Source organism: Geotrypetes seraphini, chromosome 11, assembly GCF_902459505.1.
Source record: "Geotrypetes seraphini chromosome 11, aGeoSer1.1, whole genome shotgun sequence".
NCBI classification, from domain to species: Eukaryota; Metazoa; Chordata; class Amphibia; order Gymnophiona; family Dermophiidae; genus Geotrypetes; species Geotrypetes seraphini.
In genome coordinates, this window is record NC_047094.1 from 83,700,727 (window position 1) to 83,716,770 (window position 16,044).

Consider the following 16,044-nt stretch of genomic DNA (forward strand, 5'->3'; position numbering starts at 1 on the left):
GGTAAACTACTGGACGGACAGGTACGAATGCAGGGGTCGGGAACTCCGGTCCTCGAGAGCCGTATTCCAGTCAGATTTTCCCCAATGAATATGCATGAGATCTAATTGCATGCACTGCTTTCAATGCATATTCATTGGGGAAATCCTGAAAACCCGACTGGAATATGGCTCTCGAGGACCGGAGTTCCCTACCCCTGTACGAATGGAAAGGAAGGAAGAACTACAACAGTAAAAGGAAAGTAAGGTACAAAGGGAGAAACAGAAGGACAGGGATTAAAAACAAATAAGTCCAATACAAGTGGACTAATAAAAGAAAAAAGTTTAAAAATCCTTAAAAGGACACTCAAACTTGAAAAGCATCTTTAAAAAGAAATGTCTTAAGAAAAGACTTAAACTAGACGCTATGGGGGTAATAATCAAAACACAAAAACGTCTAAAAAAGCGCATAAGTTGGGATTTGGACGTGTTACCCGGCAAAACGTACAAGTAACCATAATCAAAAGTCGGCCAGCTGCAAGTCCTACGCCGCAAAACGTCGAACGTAAGTCCAGTGGCGTACCTAGGGTATGTGGCACCCGGGGCCCATAATTTTTTGACACCCCCCCATGTAAAAAATATTTTTTGTAATAACCATGAAACTGAATAAATGGTCATAATAGAAACAGGCAGTGAAAATTTTATTTTATTGAATTTCATATATGTAACCATTATTCCAAACATACCATAACATAACATAAATTATGTCTGAATTGTCATGACATCAGAAGTACATATGGAGTAGTTGCAGGTGATGCTTGGGACAGTTCTGATTGTGTTAGTTCGGTTTTATGTGTTTTTGAATAGAAGGGTTTTTATTTCTTTTTTGAAGGTTTTGTAGTTTGTGGTCGAGGTCAATAGGTTATAGAGTTTGGGGTCGAATGTTGCTGCTCGAATGGCTAGGAGGTTGTCGAACTGTTTTTTTTTTTTTTTGACGTTTTTGGTTGGAGGGTGTGTGAATGGTGCGTGAGTTCTCCTGTGTCTGGTTGAGGTGGATTGAATTATTTAGCTGAAGAAATTAGTTACCCCCCATTCCACACACATTAATTCTCTTCCATTTTTGTTCCCATTATAAAAAACACTGATAAGTTCTCAGAAAAAAATACATTAAAATAAGAAGTGAAAACAAAGGCCCCTACAGATGAGAACATAACATAAGAATAGCCTAACTGGGTCAGACCAATGGTCCATCATGCCCAGTAACCCATTCTCATGGAAGCCAATCCAGGTCACTAGTACCTGGTCAAAACCCAAAGAGTAGCAACATTCCATGCCACCTATCCAGGGCAAGCAGATACTTCCCCCATATCTTAATAACAGACTATGGACTTTTCCTCCAGGAATTTGTCCAAACCTTTCTTAAAATCAGCTACGCTATCTGCTTTTACCATAACTTCTGGCCACTTCATTTTTTTTTTTTTTCCGTTTAATATTTCTTTATTGGGCAAAAGCAACAGTACATAAAACAGAAAAGACAAAAATGCATCCGCATATTCACACCACCCACCCCATTCGGGGCAGAATACAAGCAGAAAAAACAAGTACAAAAAGAAGCAGATGTCAAAAAGGAAGCATAAGAACAATACAGGAGTTTTAAAAATTATCCAAATCCTCCCACCCCCACAGCAATCAAGGCAGCCCAAAAACAGAATACAGAGATTGAAAACCAACAACCAAACCTCCCCCCTCCCAGACCTGTGTGGGAATCGGTCAGTACGGAAAAAAGAAAAAGAAAGAAAGCCTATCATCATATCTTCAAAAGCATATCTTCAAAAAGTAGAAAAGAAGAAAAAGAAACAAGGCAAGGCTCCCCGTCAAGAACAAAAAAGAAAAAGAAAGGAGAAAAGAAAAACCTCTAAGGGCAAACCAAGCCCAGGTAGAGGCCACACCTAACCTCCCCATAAGAATGCACATCCCCAGAGAGTAACAATTTAACAACAGGCTCCGCTCTCTGTGGGGAAGGGACAACCAGTACACCTCCCAGACTTCCTGAAATTTAGTCCAAAGGTGCTCCACACGCGTCCCCACTGCCCTCCGTTCCAAAAGAGCCAAGTCAAAGAGCGATAAATGCCACTGAGAGAAGGAAGGAGCATGCGGCGCCCTCCAAAATATCAAAATGGCCTTCTTGGCCATAAGGAGAGCCTTGAAGACCAACATCCGCTGCCCAACAGAACAGCGAGTAAGAGCAGCTCCATCATAAAACAGGGCAATGGTAGGGGTACATGCAGGCAACGAATGAAACAAGGAGGACAGAAAAGCCCACACTTGCTGCCAGAAGGCCTGGACCAAGGGACAAGCCCAGAACATATGACCCAGGGTGGCAGGGGACGCAGGACATTTGGTACAACAGGCATGAGCAGCAAATCCCGCCCGATAGGCCCTCTGCGGTGAGATAAAGGTACGGTGAAGAAATTTATATTCCTGTTCTCTATGCAGCATATTAAAAGAGAGAGTGCGCAGAGAGACAAAACAATCGTAAATCAAGGTGGATGGAATAGTGCTCCCCAAGTCAGCGCTCCATGCCCCAGCCAACAAATCAGCCCGCTCCGTGGACTGAGAGAGCTGCGATGCCGTGACAAAGAAACGGAGACGCGGGGCCGAGTCCTCCCACAAAGCCAGACGTCGACCAAGACTCTGCGCTACCGAAGCACACAAGGAGGTCCCATCAACACTGAGAATATAATGTTGAAGTTATAAATAACCAAAGGCATCCACTCGGTCTAGTCCATATAAAGACGCCAGCTCGGCTGAAGAAAGAAGAGTCCCTTGTTCAGTAAGAGCATCCCCCACCCTACGAACCCCATGCGCATGCCAATGCTGGAAGATTCGATTATCGCTTCCCGGACTAAATTGCAGGTTCCCCAAGATGGGCAACAGAGGAGATATACTATAGTTAACACCCAATTGTTTACAAAGCACCCGCCAAACAAGTCACATATAAGACCATATAAGCCGGATCCAGCTGAGCGGAGGGTGCATGCAACAAAAATAATCCAGAGACAGGACACAAAAAATCCCTCTCCATTGAAAAGGTCAGAAAGGAGGAGCTCTCCAAGCACCAGTCTCGAACCTGGCGCAGGCCACACGCCAGATTATATGTGCGTAGATCTAAGAGACCGAATCCCCCCTGCACCTCCGGCAGCATCAGAACTCGCAAGGGCAAGCGTGGCCTTTGTCCCCGCCACAGAAAAACCCTCAGGGCACTATAGAGCTCCTCCAAATCCCTACGGCGGAGCCAAATCGGCAAAGTCTGTAACAGATAAAGCCACCGGGGAACTATCATCATATTGTATAAAAAGATGCGTCCCGCAAGGGAGACCGGCAGAGCACCCCATAATCGTAGACTCTCGACAGATCTCCGAACCAAAGGCCGCACATTCAGCTCATAGAGGCGCGCCAAGGAAGAAGGGATCCCCAGATATTTCACCTGCAGGGAGGCCTCCTTCAGGGGGAAATCAGACCACATATGAGATATGTTTAAGTGGAGAGGGAGTGCTTCCGATTTGGACACATTGAGTTTAAGACCCGAGAGTTCCCCAAACTTCCGGAACAACTCCAACAAAACGGAAAGATTGGCAACCGGATCAGTTAAAATAACCATAATATCATCTGCAAAAGCCATACTACGTATAGAGGAAGTTCCCACCTCCACTCCAGTGAGTCCGGGATGCATACGAATGTGGAGTAATAAGGGTTCCAAGAATAGAATATAAAGCAAAGGAGACAGGGGGCATCCCTGCCTAGTGCCCCGTTGCAAGGAAAAAAACGGAGAAGCAACCCCATTGATCAGCACAGCAGCCGTATGATTAGAATAGAGGGCACGGAGAGCCCTCATATAGAACCCATCAACCCCGTATCGTTGGAGTAACGGGAAAAGAAAAGCCCACTCGACCCTATCAAAGGCCTTTTCGGAGTCAAAGCTAATAGCCAAGGCAGGCATCCTCCAAGAATCACAATGAGCCAAAGTGAGCAAGAGCTTTCGGACATTATGATCCGCCTGACGACCTCTCACGAAACCCACCTGATCAACCCCCACCAGAGAAGGGACCAGCGGAGCCAGTCGATTAGCCAAGATCTGGGCTAAGATTTTGAGATCAACGTTGATAAGGGAAATAGGTTGATAAGACTCTACCAAAAGAGGGTCCTTGCCCGGTTTAGGTAGTACGGTAATCAACGCCTGATTCGAACAAGGGGGAAATGAACCCCCAGTTACCGCCTGCTCATAAAACTGTCTCAGGGGATCAGCCACATAGCCCTGCAGAAGACGATAGAATTCCCCACTAAATCCATCCGGACCTGGAGATTTACAAAGAGGTAAGTGTTTAATGACCCCCAAAACCTCCTCCCTAGTAATAGGAGAGGCCAGACCCGCAATATCGGTATCCGAAAGCCGAGGCAGGGGAAGAGAGTCTAGATATGCCTGAATCAGAGAGTCCCAGTCCACCACCTCCGCTGGGTATAGGGAACTATAGAAGGTGACAAAAAGCTGTTCAGATTGAGACTGAGCGGTAACCAGCCCTCCCCCGGTGTCTTTAAGGGAGGTGATGGAGGAGGAACCCCTTCGCGCCCTAGTCAGCTGGGCCAACATTCTGCCAGGTCGATTGCCATAACGGTGTAACCTATATTTGTAATAAAAGAGGGATTTTTGGGCTCGTTCATGTAAAAGGGCATGGAGCGCTGACTGTGCCACCTGAAAAGCATGCTTATGAGACACAGTGGGGGAATGCAGTACTAAAAGTCTACTCTCCCGCACTCTACGTTCAAGAGCCAAAATCTTAGCCGCCATCATTTTCTTCCGGCGTGCACTATAAGCTAACACAGCCCCACGAATCACTGCTTTGGCAGCCTCCCAAAAAAGAACACCATCACCTGCATGTACCCCATTAAACTCAACATAATCCCGCCACTGCCTCTCGATATACGGTTTAAAATCAGGGTCAGAGTATAGCCCTACCGTAAAAAGCCAGCACCCACCACCCCCAGGGGGTCCATCCGCGAGACTAACATCCATCCATACCATAGTGTGATCAGAGAGAACTAACACTCCAATCTCAGCTCTATGAACTGCAAAGAAGGAGGAACGCGAAAGAAAAATATAGTCTATTGTAGAAGAGGAATCATGCACCCTAGAAGTATGGGTAAAATCCCGCTCTCCAGGATGAAGCGTTCTCCAAACATCTACCAGATCTAAAGCATTCATCCAGCCATTAAGCCCATAATCCGATCTCCGGGAGGACCTGGCGGACCCCCTGGTGGAATCCAGCACGGGATCCAAAATAGAGTTAAAGTCCCCCAGGAAAATTTTGTGGGCCACAGGAATCTGGGGCAGGGACAATATGACCCCCAAGATCGTTTTATAAAAAGCCCGTTGAGCACTATTAGGAGCATATACAGACATCAAAAGGACAGGTTGCTGATAAAGGGTGCCCTGAACCAATACATAGTGACCCTCTGGATCCGAAATTACCCCAGACATGACAAAAGGCAGCGATTTATGTATCAGCAAAGCCACCCCTGCCTTAGCCTTTGAAGAAGAGGCAAAGTAACATTGACCCACCCAGGATTGTCGCAGCTTACCATGTTCCTTCTCAGTAAGCTTAGTCTCTTGCAATCCCACAATGTCAGCCCGATGTCGAGCCAAGTGCTGTAAAATCTTGGTTCTTTTAATCGGGGAATTAATACCAGACACATTCCACGTCACACAGCGCACACCCCGCTTAGGTATCATCCAAGACAAGAACCCAAAGATACCAGCACAGGAGAAAAACATTAAATTCCTGCCGAGAGTCCCAGCCCTCCTCTCGGCAGCCAAACATCCGGAACACATACAAACTCAACTTCCCATCATCCACACAGATCCAAACCCCCCTCCCCACTCCCCCCCACCCGGAGCCTGGCAGGGAATTGTAGTGTGAAGCGCAACTTCTTTTCTGTGAGGTGCTTACAAACAGACGAGAAGCTCCGACGGAGAGATGCCACTTGAGCCGAATAATCCTGGAAGAGCAGGACACGCTGATTCTGGAACTGAAGATCTTGTTTATGCCGGTAGTTCTTCAACAGCAAGTCTTTAATGGCAAAGTTAAGGATATGAATAATCACCACCTGAGGCCTGGTAGAGCCCTCCTGCCTCCTGCCCAACCGATGCGCCCGCTCAATGCGCAAGGGGCCCAGGCCATGTGCAATCAGCAGCTCAGAAGACAGCCATTTTTCCAGTGTGGCGAGGAGATCCGCATCCAGTACAGATTCGGGGATGCCAACTAAACGCAGGTTGTTCCTTCTGGAGCGATTCTCCAGATCCTCCATTTTCTCCTCACAGTGGTGCACTTTACGTTGCAAACGCTGAAGCTCCTCCTGCACTGAAACCAGGGAGTCCTCCGCGGAGCTAACACGCTGTTCCACTTCATTAACTCGGGTGGAGAAGTCAGCTACAGTGGTGGTAAGTGTCGCTAAGGTGTCTTGCACTTTGTCCAAGCGGGTTCCTAGGGCAGCCACCACCGCCTCAGTCAAACGAGCGATCATGTCATCGCTCCCAGAGTCCGCCGCATCGGCCGCACCCGCCATTTTCCCCTCACCACTAGGCCCCGATTTCAAACCGCCACGCTTCTCCTTACCCGATTTTGTAGCCATTTCCACCCCACCTTTCTGCACAAATTTGTCCATAAGCCCTCCAAATCAGAAAAGGAGTGCCGGGGTGAGATATTAGCCGCTGATTATAGTGCAGGGAGGCCGAAGTAGAGGGAAGACTGTGGAGCTCAAGGAAAGTACGTCTTCCCCGTTCTCAGCACGGCCATGCCCCACCTCTCCACTTCATTTTTAAGCTGAGATCTTTCCTTCCAAACAGAGACTTTGCTAGATGTCAAATACAGCACAAGGTAACTTCACACGGACTTAGCTGTGCAGGAAATGTGAATCTCCTCATACACCCACCATATAGTGCAAAAATGTGCAAAGGTCTGGTTTTTTCTTTCGATCACTACATAGACTAATGCCACACAAGCAGCGCTGTTACAAACATATTCTGTAGGTCAGTGCTAAGGTTAACAAAGTTTCCTTCCTTGGACCAGAAGGAGATACTGACAAACCACTGGAAGAGATCCCAAAACAACTACCCAGGAACAACACCCAAAGACCCACTCAGTGTGTGAACCAGTTGAGTGGAGTGGACTAACTGGGGGGTGGAAATGGGCCCGGAGTTTGCTCAGCAGAATTTCCCAGATCACCTCTTCCTCTCAACACATTGACACGCTGCCACCACCACCACTAGGAACACCTCACTGGGTAGGCCAGCAATGTTATAAACTTTATAAAACACATTATTATATTTTCTTATAAAGCACATATTTTAACTGAACTCTCTGACATCCTCAGCCTTGCCATTCACAAAAATAGAAGGAAGAAAAGTTCCCATTTCCTGCTGTCTCATGTCCCCGGCCTATACAATATTTTTCTTCTGCAGAGTGCAGACCCTTCAAAAATCTGACCAAATCCTCATTGCACTTGCATTATAAAGTACTGAGGATGCCATCTCTCCCCAATCCCAGGTCCTAAAGTCTAAGACAGTAGCGCAAACTAGTGCTGCCAGATTCAGGAAAAAAAATTTCGATTCGATTCAGCCTATTGAATTGGGTTTATCAATTCGATTTTCCTGCCCAATTGGGTATTTTTTTCAAACATCCTGGTGGGTTTATTTTATAGCTTTTTCACCCCCCTTTGGCTTCTCCTAACCACACTGGCGCTGTGGTGTAAATAAAATAAAGAAACAAAAAGGACTTTTCCTCTCTCTGTTAAATCCTAGCTCACGTTTGCGGTCTAACACCAGCTCTGGCAGGACACACATTTCAAATCTGACATATTGTAATCACAAAACAGAAAATAAAATTAGTTTTTCTACCTTTTTGTTGTCTGGTTATTTTTCAAATCTTGTTGGTCCAAGGCTCTGGTTGTCTTCTGATAACTTGCTTGCCAGGGTCTCCTTCTTTCTTCTTTCTCCGTGCTAGCCATCCATTTGCCATCTCTGTCCTCCCCTTCCGTTTCCCTTCCCTCCCCCGGATGTCTGGCATCTTTCCTTTTTTTGTCTCCCTCTACAGATCCACCTTTTCTTAACTACCCTTTCATCCAGCAGCTCTCCCTCCTTCCCCACCACCCCAGGGTCCACCATCTCTCCCTTTCTTTTCCCAACTACCCTCCTAATCAGTATCTCTATCCCCACCCTCTCCACACCATCCCTTGTGTCCAACTTCTCTCCCTTTCTGTTCCTTCCCTCCCTAAAACCCATGTCCATCACCTCTCTCTCCTCTATTTTCAGACACATTATTTCTTCCCACCCAAAGTCCGTAATATGCACGTCTCTTTGAACCCCTCCCCCTTCCCTATGTGTACTTCTACACCAGGGTCCCCCCTCCCCTGAAGGCCTGTCCCCCCCTTAAAGGTCTGCATCCCACCCCTGAAGGCCTGTCCCCCCCTTGAAGGCCTGCCTGCCTGCTCCCCTTGAAGGCCTGCCCCCCTGAAGGCCTGTCCTTCCCCTTGAAGGCCTGCACACCCCCCTGAAGGCCTGCACCCCCACAAAGGCCTGTCCCCCCCCTTGAAGGCCTGCCTGCCTGTTCCCCTTGAAGGCCTGCCCCCCCTGAAGGCCTGTCCCCTCCTTGAATGCCTGCACCCCCCCTGAAGGCCTGCACCCCCCACGAAGGCCTACACCCCCCTCGAAGGCCTGTCTCCCCACTTGAAGGCCTGCCTGCCTGTTCCCCTTGAAGGCCTGCCCCCTGAAGGCCTGTCCCCCCCCTTGAATGCCTGCACCCCCCCTGAAGGCCTGCACCCCCCCTGAAGGCCTACACCCCCCTCAAAGGCCTGTCCCCCCCTTGAAGGCCTGCCTGCCTGTTCCCCTTGAAGGCCTGCCCCCCTAAAGGCCTTTCCCCCCTTGAAGGCCTGCACCCCCCCCGAAGGCCTGCACCCCCCCAAAGGCCTACACCTCCCTCGAAGGCCTGCCCCCCCTTGAAGGCCTGCCTGCCTGTTCCCCTTGAAGGCCTGTCCCCCCTTAAGGCCTTTCCCCCCCCGAAAGCCTGCACCTCCCCAAAGGCCTACACCCCCCTCAAAGGTCTGCCCCCTGAAGGCCTGCCCCCCCTTGAAGGCCTGCACCCCCCAAAGCCCTGCCCCCCCCGAAGGCCTACACCCCCCTCGAAGGCCTTTCCCCCCCCTTGAAGGCCTGCCTGCCTGTTCCCCTTGAAGACCTGCCCCCCCCTTGAAGGCCTGCACCCCCCCAAGCCCTGCACCCCCCCGAAGGCCTGCACCCCCCGAAGACCTACACCCCCCTCGAAGGCCTGTCCCCCCTTGAAGGCCTGCCTGCCTGTCCCCCCCTTGAATGCCTGTGCCCTCCCTTGAAGGCCTGTTCCCCCCCGAAGGCCTGCACCCCCCTCCAATGGCCTGTCACCCCCACCCCGAAGGCCTGCCTGTCCCCCTTGAAGGCCTGTCCCCCTGAAGGCCTGTCTCCCCCCTCCACAAGGTCTGCCTGCCCACCCCAACCTGAAGGCCTGCTGCCCCCCCCCCTCGAAGGACCGCTCGGCCCCACCACCACCACCACGAAGCACTGCTCATTCCCCCGGCCTCCCCGCTTCATTTCCATGGGGAAACAGCCTGCAGCAAGATCGCGCGATGCCAGCGATCTTTGCTTGCTTCGGCTGTTTCCTCCGCCGCGGTCCCGCCCCCTCCTCTGACGTCAGAGGAGGGGCGGGACCGTGGCGGAGGAAACAGCCGAAGCAGGCAAAGATCGCTGGCATCGCGATCTTGCTGCAGGCTGTTTCCAGACGCGACACCCGGCGCAGGGGGGGGGAAACTGGATCGGACTGGGAGCACCCCCTCAGGGCTTGGCACCCGGGGCGGACCGCCCCCCCCTTGGTACGCCACTGCGTAAGTCATCCAACTTGGGGGCGTTCCGAGGGCGGGTTTAGGCCCCAAAAGTACAAATACGATAACCAAAGCCACATCAGTTTGCTGTGTGCGTTCAAAGTAGCATTTTGACTTAGACCTGCTTTCACAACGTCTAAGCTATTCCCGAGAGTGTGTTGTGCAGTAGTCAGGTAAGGGAAGAGTGTGTAATATCGTGTGTGTATACCCCCTCACTCTCACCATCTCTATCTCAACCTCCCCACTTATGTTCTCACTGCTGTGTGTCTCCTCACGTTTCATCCACCTCTGCAAACAACCCTCTCTCATCCTACTTCCTATCACCATCACCAGCTCATTCTCTTACATCTATTACAGCTTACTCATGCACTGTGGTCTCTAGCGTGTGGCATGAGTGTTCTGTTTCACCACCTGGCTCAATCCCTGGAGGGAGGGAGTGTGAGGTGACTGCTTGCCTGAGGCCTGCCTAGACTGTAATGAGCTCTGCTTTCTTTGCCAGGTGCTTTCTTTGTGGCACCGTCTAATACAGACCCACTTCGTGTGACATGGATGGTGTACCCTAGCCACCTAACACTATATCAGTCCAGTGCCATTTAACTGGACTGCAAAACCAAGCCAGATTCAGTGTACATAAATTGAAGCAGGAAAACAGCACTGACAATAGTCAGCTTCAGTGTACATAAACTGAAGCAGGAAAACAGCACTGACAATAGGTTCTTTTCCAAAAACACCTTTATTATCCCACATATTGTGCAAAACACCACCCCTACATACACACATCCTCACCAAACCCACCCCCACCCCATACACAAACAACTGCAGCCCCCACCTACTTCCCTTTCCCTCGCCCACGTGGTCTCTCATGGCCCCTTACAGCCCTCCCAACTCCCCCTCTAGGTAGAGTTGTAGCCTCTGGAACAACTGGCGCCACATCAGTGTCTGAGCTGCCACTCTCACTGCTGGAGGTAGTGTTGTTGTGTTCAAAAGCTGGCCATCTTAAGGGAGCCGAGGAAGGCAAGCGTGGAACAGGCCTCAACACCTGGGGGTGCTTTGTTTTCTGTGTGGCTTTGCGCCCTGTTATCACTGAGCCAGTGCTGGAGGATGGTGCAGGCACCTCATCAGTGTGGTGGCTTGTGGAGGGAGTACGGTGTGCAGCTCGCAGCTCACTTCGGAGGCATTCCAGCTTGCCAACGATGGCAATGTTGGTATGCAGAAGCTGGCGCAGAAGGTCATTCATCTCCCATTGGGCCTCCACTCCCTGCTGTTTTGCCTCCACAGCCTCTCTCAGCAGCTGGAGCTTCTGCTGGCGATACCCCTCCAGGATCAGATTGTGGCCCAGTAGCTTCTGGGCCAGTCAAACCAGGTGTCGACGCTGGCGACTGGGTGCCCTCCAGCGACCAGCTTGGCCTCCCTCACTGCCGTCTTCAGTCTCGCCAACCACAGTGGCAAACTGCTCAGGTGGTGGGAGAATTGGCAGGTCCTCAGCTCCACTCGCAGGCTCCAGTGTGAGGGTGTGTCCATGCCACTACAGCAGGGCCGCTTCTCATCAGAGCTGGCATTTACATAGGGGAAAAGCATATATAGATGTCACCGCATAGCACAGGTGCGCTACCTGTGTGTACGTGAGATGAGTTGGCAGTAACATGCATCCCAAAGGTGTATTACCACATAGCCAGCAACCATGTGTGTTGGTGACATTATGAAGAGGATGAAAGCAGTGTATGTGCACACACCTTATGTGACCACACCTGCTGATCATAGCAAATGCTCCAATTTGTGAGTATAAGGGTGTTGGATTCTAATTCCATGCTGTGCCATCAGCAGTACCAAACAGGTGTTATGTGAAGGTTTGAACAGCAGGTGTACTCACAGGCCCATTAGAGGGGTAGAGGAAGGCGGATGAAAGAGAGCTCTCTCAGAATATGGGACATAGCTGTGAGACAGGGGATGAAGACAGGTACTTACCAGAAGGCTGGGCAGTTGAGGTGTCCTGGGTGCCCACACCATAGGTGAAGGATATTGACACAAAGCTCAGCACCAGCTGCTCCATGGGGCTGAGGTCTGACATGTCACCATCCGGAGGCCGGTTCCCCACCTTTGCTCACACCTCCCTTTTAATCGCTCGCCATTTCTTCTTGCAGTCCTCCACATCCTGCTTATGGTGGTGGACTGCATTGAGGCGGTGAGCAATTTCTGTCCAGAGCTTGCTCTTGGAGTATGCCCTGAGTCTTTCTCCCTGGGGCGAGAAGAGGCGCTGGTGGTGAGTGTGGACCTCCTGCACCAGCAGTTCGGTCTCAACCTGGGTGAAGTTAGGCTTTCTCGACATGGTTTTCAGTGCTGTGGGAGCCATTGTGTCAAAGTACCCACACTTTTGATAATATGAGGTTAGACGTATTTATACACAATTAAGCACGTCCAACAAGCCGTACGTTAGACGACCTGACTTAATATGTCCATTTGGTCGGTTATGGACAAATCCGAAAGATGTCTAGCCCAAGTTCCTTGGTACGTTTAAATTCAGAGGGCCGGGATACGTCTACATCACCACGAACTTCCGTCTCCTGTCTGTTTGGAGACACCTTCCTATCTACTGATGCCATCTGAACTCGTTTGCTGGATGTTACACATTACATGGGCTGCCTTTTCAAGCCTGTGGCTGTATTCAGGTAAGCAAGTATTCCTGCTTCATCTATGATGTTTGGAATGCTCATAGACATGTCTGGGGCTCACGTTGCTGGTCACCCTCTGGAAAGGCTGTGTGAAACAGCGTTTAGAGGAAGAGTGGGGGAGAAAGAGGCACTCTTTATTGGGGAACACACCTCTTCCCTCTCCCCGTCCTCCATCCCTGCCTAGGGGGGAGGGGCCTCCTTATCCCACAATGCCACCTCCTTCCTCCAATGATTGCTTCACCTCACCTCACCCCCCCTCCCCTCCCCTCCCCTGGGATACCTGCCTTACACACTCCTGATCCTGGCAACAGGTGTATGTGTGGCCTTGTTGGTGGCTCTGCTGTTACAGCTTTTTGGTGTCATTGGGAGGGGGGGATACCTTCTCAGTTGTCACTGCTCTGCTTCCTAGTGCCTCACCTTGCACATGTGTCGCTCTTATGGCATCTACCTGATTGCATATGATGCCCAGCATTGCACAGTAGTCACCAGCTCTCCTGTACATGACTCCTCAATCCTAAGATGTCCCATCAGTCTAGGGTTAGCAGAGGCCTCTAGAAAGAGGGGAGCTATTCAAGCAGTCAGGTGGTACATCCATTGCAAATCATGGAACCCACAAGTCTACGTCTCTCCCCTCTTTCTAGAACTCTTACTAACACAACCTCTGTCTCAGGTCCTGCATGTGACATGGTCTCATCTACATCTCACTTACAAGATGGGCACCTTCCCACTTTCAGTAGGCTGCCTGCCCTTTTGTTAGGTGCAGGTCAGTGACATGACATCAGGGGATCACACATGACACCCAGTTTAGAGGTAGATATCTGTTATTTATTTTGTTCTTCTTTTTTTTAGTCATGATTCAAATATAAATGCATACACCTTTGCTGAGGTAGACATGAATGCTAGAACACCTGGTCACAAAAGACTGTCATAGAACAATCACCATACATATATGTACGCTTTATGAGAAAACACAATATCATACTTATGGTAACAACATGGCACATGACAGGCTGATTGGCCCAACATGCCTGACACTGCTCCGACCTGTGCAAAGTAAGTGAGCAGTTCTGAGCCTCACATACTTTTTCATTTGTAAGGGACAGCAAATATCTGTGAGGGCTGTCCTGCTGCAGCAGCCTCTGTCTCCAGAGGTTGTGGCTTCTAATCTCACTGCTGCTCCCTGTACCCCTGGCCTAGTTACATTATCATCATCCATTGGCCCATAGGTTAGGCAATCTGTCACCTCAAATATGCAGCCTACCTTTCCCATGTTGTCAGTGTCAATCGTTAAGGCCTCCTCACCACATGCCATCTGTTGGCAGGGTCTTTCCATTTCACTGCATACCTGTTTTCCACTGATATGGGGAAGGTACCCTATATTAAGTACCACTCTCCCACCATATGCATGTCTTCCTACCCTAGGCATGGGATTAAAACACACCTTCAGTGCAACTATTGCACACCTTAACCATCACTGTACAGTTTGCATCTGTACATCACATCTCAACACTTGCAATCATTGGCAGAGAATATGGTGACAGCATTGTAGCCCACAGCCAGTAACATCAAGTAGGTTAACATCCAAGTATGTCCAAATGAGATACAGTAGGTAAAGTCTCCTGAATATGCCAAGGAGAGGCCGTGGGATGTCCTTTCAGTCATTGGATTTCTGCCAGCTACTTGTGAGCTGTTAGGGACACTGTTGATAACATGATTGGGGCCTCAATGGTCCATTGGCAGCGTGGCCCTCAGGTTTGCCCCTTCGGCTCCTAAACAGGCTCCTGAAAGATGCCAACCAGCTGGCGCAGAAGGCTGACGATCTCTGCCAAGGTCTGCATAGTTTCCCTCCTCCCCTCCTGCAGTTCGCTGCGCATTTGTGAGACAACTGTCAGCAGCTGTCCATATGCCTCAGGAGGGGAAGGAGGTATTGGGGCCGTTGGCTGGAATTCATGGGGTGGGGCCGGGGCTGTTGCCTCCACGACTACCTCTTCATCCCCTTCAAGAGGGGGCATATCCTCATAGAGGTCAGAGACCTCCCATTCGCCCTGCTCCTCCACCACATGCTGTTGCTGCTCCACCTCTGCCACCACGTGTGCCTCCACCACTTCCACCTGGGCCTGGTCCTCCCCATCAGACACCTCCAACACATGTTCAGGTGGCAGACTTTCCTCGGAGGCAGAGTAGCCTTCCTCCTCCTGCTCTGCCTCTGCCTCCCTGGCTGCCTCTTGGCACATGTCCACCACCTCCTGGGCTATGCCCTCAGCAGCATGATGTGCGCGACCTGTGTGCAGTAAGAATATGACGTCAGGGTTACCATATCGTGCATTGGTTGCATACTACATACACAATTACCTATCAACACCCCCCCCACCCAACCCAGTGACAATAAGTGGGAGACAGGTCAGGCCAGTGTGTGAACACATGTGTAAACTACTTTCTGTGTACAGTTACACCGGTATACATCTAAACAAAAGGTGGCCGGCTTATGCATGTGACACTGAATGGCCTTGTTGTATATGTTGACACAGTGGACTGACCGGTATCTCATCACCCACATTTTGGGTGGCAATAGGTTGCATACCAGAACAGCTGCCAAGGAAGAGCACATTGACAAGAAGGTGAGCTTTGAGAGGTAGCAGACATGAGATGACATAGGATAGAGGGTAACAGGTGCAACTATGAAGCACACATGATGCTTAGAATCTGATCGTGTCTCTCTGAAGCCCTTCTCTGCAATGAACTGCATTGTCAGGGAGGCATACCTGACCAAGGGATATATGCCTCCACAACAGCAGGCTTGACATTGGTCTGGAGGTATGAGGGTGACCTCCAGAGCAACATGTGGCTGGCAGCCTCTGAGGCGTATATCCCTTGTTCGGTTATGCCTCCTTGACAATGCAGATGATTGCAGAGAGGGGCTTCAGAGAATGAGCACTCAGTATGCTACCAGGGCCGATATCAACTGGAGAGATATTCATTGATCTGACCATTACCTCCCTTCCTCCATTATAGCTTTTTAGCATCTGATAGTCACCTACACATTTCAGGATTTCTGGTATTTCTTACAAGGTAGCTGTCATACCTGTGCTACTGACTTTTTTGTTTGGGGGGGGGGCTGCCACTTACATCCAGCTCGGAGGTGGTGTCTGGTGCGCCGGATGAGGGCTGGGTTTTCACGGTGGACCCTGTGCCACCTGCGCCTCAGGGACTCAAGGTCCCGGTACACACCATAACGCCTGGAATAAAGATAGGGAATAGGGTCAGGTGACAGTACATATCCAGATATTAAACATCTGCCTGCCAAGATATTATTATCCTTCATTATCTATCTATGTTTCCTTTATATATATCTCTCTCTCTATTTTTATGCAACACAGAATAAGCAAGCAGTTCCTTGACAGATGGGGGTGGGAGCAATAGGTGACAGGTTTAGTGACTAGGA

At 50.1% G+C, this 16,044-nt stretch overlaps 1 long non-coding RNA gene across 1 annotated transcript in view; it reads left to right on the forward strand.

Annotated features, from left to right (window-relative positions):
- The window catches only part of LOC117368953, a 40,821-nt gene that overhangs the window by 314 nt on the left and 24,463 nt on the right, over nucleotides 1-16,044 (forward strand). The gene's annotated exons all lie outside the window — the stretch shown is intronic.